Source organism: Pinus tabuliformis, chromosome 7 (assembly GCF_031772625.1).
Source record: "Pinus tabuliformis cultivar Carrire ecotype Pingquan chromosome 7, CPIR1, whole genome shotgun sequence".
NCBI lineage: Eukaryota > Viridiplantae > Streptophyta > Pinopsida > Pinales > Pinaceae > Pinus > Pinus tabuliformis.
In genome coordinates, this window is record NC_142293.1 from 688975595 (window position 1) to 688980499 (window position 4905).

A 4905-nucleotide genomic window follows, 5' to 3' on the forward strand; every position below is an offset into this window, starting at 1 on the left:
GGTGCAATGCTAGAACCACGAATATGCACGAAGCAAATATGGTGATTTCAAGTTTTGATTTTTGAGGATTGTGAATAGGGAATTTAGGACCCAATCTTCCATATAAATGATACGAAGATCAATGGATAGGTGTTGTATACCATTTTGTTAATATATTTGAAAGGTATAGATTGGATTAAAGGCACAACACACAGTGTGATATGACGAGTTGAGATGATCGTTTTTATTTATCCGTGGTGAGTACTTATCAATTTTAGAGAACCATAGCCCCTTGATTATTTATTAAATAGGAAACGAGAATTCTCTAAAGTTATAAATTAGTTGGAAGTGATAGAGGTAAATCATGACCATGAAAAAATATATCAAGAGAATGAATGATACTAAAATAAACTATGAAAGGATTTTATTAATGAAGGGAGTTGTTCCTTTTCTACTAAATAAAAATAAAAACTTTCCAAATACATCAAATCCAATTCTTGAGTGATAGAATCACAACATGGATAAATTCACTTCCACCTGCTTTATTTTAAGTAATCATGGGTTGAGTGATTGTGTGTGTCTACACCAAACCTATAATACTTTACTATGAGCGATGATGTTGGGTTTTCACAGCTTTAGGAATGGGTCTTTTTATTGGTACATTTAAAGATAAATAGACACCTTCCCAAGTAGGTTGATGGATAAAATCCCATTAACGGTTGTTGTTTCCCTTTCAGTCCCCAATACCACCTTTTTGTTGGCCCTATTCGCCGATCTGGAGGCTTTTAAAATAATTTGGTGTGGCATAATGGTTATCCTATCTTGGTGTTAGGGAGAAGAATGTAAATATCTACCTTATTTTAGAAAAAGAAACTTGTTTGGACATGCCATGCCAAAGTATCAAATTGTTATCGCTCACTTCTCAAATAAGGATAAAGAGCATCTTCAATACCTTAAAGCATTCAAATTGCATTCCATCCTTAAAATAATAACCTTATTCATCTCGGGTAATCCTAATAGTAGTAGAGGTATTATGAAATTATTAGTTTCTTTCTGGTTGAAAAAGTAATAAGAACACGAGGTGTTCTTTAGGCCGTTGACAACTATCCCAAAGGTAGGCAAGCAAGTGAAGCTACTAGACTTGTAGAAAGAAGATGACAACTTGTTGTGAGTGGTCATTCTCGTGCCTTGTCATGTAATTTGGATAACACTTATCCTTACTTGCACATAGACAAGTCACACTAGGAAAATATCACTCATCTTATCTTCTCCTGTCTTATTTTCTCCTTGTGTGGAGGTTACATGGTGTCTATTCGATTAGTAGTTCTTTGATATAAATACCCCTCCTACCCATACATTGGTATCAAATTTCATCCGCTTCAGTCCTAAAATTGTATTGGCGGTATTTTTCTTTAAATTTCCTTCGAATTCTTCCATAGAGGGAGATATTGCAAGGTGTTGCGGTCATTTAGTAAGGGAGGCTGAGAAATGTCCCTGAGGCCATCGTCGCAAAAATTCCTAACTCGAAAGTGGACAACGAGGTGTTATCAAACATCTGGAGTCCTAATGGGTGAGGTTGAGTCACGTGTGGAGACTCGCAATCTGGAAGAGGCTCAACAAAAATGTTGTCTATGCTCACAATGGTGACTCTCGCATAGCCTTTTCTATGATGGCTTTTCTCATATGAGGAAATTCCCATGCTTTTTTTGTTTGGTGTTTCTAGTATGGTTTAAGGTATACTAGCTCACTTCACTTTAAATTCTTGCCAACTCTCCTTGATTTCATAAATATTCTCCTCATTCTTAGTGACAGCGAGAAATCATGAAAACTTATGAATTAAGTTGAGGGGTGTGACCAATGAATTTTTTCTTGAAGCCAGTCTGATGCATCATATGGGAGATAGGATAGGCATCTTTAATTACATAATCACTGCATAACCCAGCCTTCTATCCCTCTTTTAAAATCTTCTTCAAAATTATTGTACATGGTTTGGGTGAAGAGGATTGAGGGTTTTCTAATGTTAATTACTGAAGATGTTTCCTGCCGCATTTAAATTTAAATAATGAATTGAGAAGGAGTTTCACCGAAATCCATTCGTAATTAGGTTAAAATTATTGTATTAGGTTTGGGCGATTGTGAAATTTGTTATGTTAAGGATTTTTATTAATTCATTGAATTCTCGAAGACATAGGACACCCAATTTAAATAATGAATTGAGGAAGGACGTTAATCTAAGTCAATTCAAAATTAACTGAACCGTCTGAACACCCAATGAAAAAAATAGCGAAATGTTTTGGTCAGATTAGCAATACAATCTGATGTATCTGGAGAAATGAAATTTTCTCCACTCATAATGGAATCCTTGGAATGTTTGGTGATGTGCATCTATGGAATGATCTCCTTCAAAGATCTAGGAGATAGGATGCATCCATTAAATTTTGTGAGAGTTTTTTACTTTATACACTATCCGTTGTGGCTACATTTTGTGGTAGAATTAAAAGTAATTCACAAAATAACAACAATTCACATGTTAATTAAATTCCATAAGTAGAAATGCAAAATTGGTCACTGTTATATTTTTCCTAATTATTAAGTGTTGTAAATTATGTAGAAGGTGAATTTTTCATTTCATTATATGTTCCCCGAAACTTAAGTTATCATTAAATTCTCTTATGAGGGCACAAGGACTATATACCATGAGACATGAGGTAAAAGTGGTTTAAAATACTTTACATGATAGACCTTGCTCATATTTGAACTTGATAAATGAACAAATTGTATTGTATGACTATTGGATTCAAAGTTTGGATGAGAAATTCTAGTGATGTGGTCATCATGGGGAATAGATAGACATGGGAGTGCTAAAAAGAGTAATGGGGAATAAAGAAAGTTGAATACTATGTGTAAGTTTTTACCAATAGGTCTCTTCTGCCATACTATCAACATATTACTTTACTCATATTAAGACTAAAATTATGAGTTGCATGATTGCCATGCAAGGACATACGTTAACTAGAATGTAGATGATACTTATAAGAGATCTTAATGGAAGAAATGTTGAACTCTTATGAGGTAAATGGAAAACGGAAAAGATAAAATGACAATTACAATTTCTATAGATCATGGACAACACATCGAAAGATTTCAAATAAAAGTATATATATGGACATAAAGACATTGATGGTTAATTAAGTGGGTTTCAACCTAAAACAAATTCTAAAAATTTTACTCATGACAGACAGGTCTTGGTATGAAGTATGAGACTATGTAATTTTATTATTGTGATGATTGGTGCATGTACATGTAATGATGCAATTAATTTTTGATATTGTTTTGGATGAGTCATTTAATTCACCCTTAGTAGGAAAATTCTCCAAATATACACTATTGGAGGGACCTAAACCTTACTAGGTTATTATTCATATATTCAATAGAAATATGTGTAATTAATTGAACATGCATATTTTTGAACCTACAGGTTTCCTTGAGGAAATAAACATCTTAATAGTTATAACTAAAGTAGATAGGAGGCACAAATTATATTCCAATCTAGATGGAACTAGGGTCAGAATTGGTGAAGGAAATGCACAAATGCAGTACACCTCATTGTATGCATGTTGGAAAAGACATCAATAAATTATGACTCTAATAAGAAAGTTAATGGGATTGACACCAAAATTAAATCTAGTGTAAATACATAATGGGATTGTAAAACCAACTCTTGTTACTTCTCAATCAATAGTAGAAAGACAATATAAGCTTAAGAGAACATTCTCAAAGGTTCAATCAAATGTGGATATGTAGAAATTTGTAACTTAGAGATTGCAACCTGAAACTCCACAACATTAATGTACATATCCATCATGATACATATGGGGTTGTTTTAATATCTCATAGAGAGGAACCTTTCACAAATGTACTTACAGTAGGATGATTGAAGATCTTACAGCTAAACTTTTTTAGGAAAGTGATAAGGGAATAATGATCAGTGCATTTCTACGTAGCATAGGAGGAGGGGGAGTGATGAGAGGTGGAGGAGGAGGAGGAGGAGGAGGAGCAGGAGGAGGAGGAGGAGGGGGTTGGCGGCAGGTAGAGGTGGAGGAGGAGGAGAGGGGGAGGAGGAGGAGGGGGTGGAGGTAGAGGAGTAGCAGGAGGAGAAGGAGTGGGATAAGGGGGAGTTGGAGGGAGGAGGTGGTGGTGGTGGGGGGGTAGGAGGAAGGGGGGACGGGAGAAGTGGATAAGGAGGAGGAGGAGGGGGGGTGGGGAGGCAGAGGTGAAGGAGGAGGGGGGGTGATGGCGAGGGAGAGGCGAAGGAGGAGGAGGAGGAGGTGGGGGGGGAGGTAGAGGTGAAGGAGGAGGAGGGCGGGATGAGGCAGAGGACCCTACCTCCCTACCTCACCCTCCTCCTCTTCCTCTGCCTCCTCCTCCACATCTACCTTTGCCCCCTCCTCCTCCTCCTCCTGCCCCTCCACCTCCGCCCCCACCTCTGCCTCCCCCTCCTCCTCCTCCTCTTCCTCTGCCTCCTCCTCCACATCTACCTTTGCCCCCTCCTCCTCCTCCTCCTCCTCCTCCTGCCCCTTGACCTCTGTCCCCACCTCTGCCTCCCCGTCCTCCTGTTTTCTGCTTGCCTCCCTCATTGTCTCCTCCCCTTCCTCCTACTCCTCATCCTCTGTTTTCACCACCTCCACAACCCCCTCTTTCTACCCCCTCTCCCTCCTCCCCCTCCCTTGCTGCCTCCTCCCACCCCTCTTGCTCTACCTCCTTTGCCTCCGTCTCCAACCATGCTGCCTCCTCCCCTCCCACCTATGCCTCTTCACCGTTGCATCCTCCTCCTCCTCCGCTACACATATCACCCCACCTTGCTTCCTCTCACTCTCTTCCCCACTCCCTCCTCTTTGTCTCCCCCCTTTCTCCACCTTCCTCTTC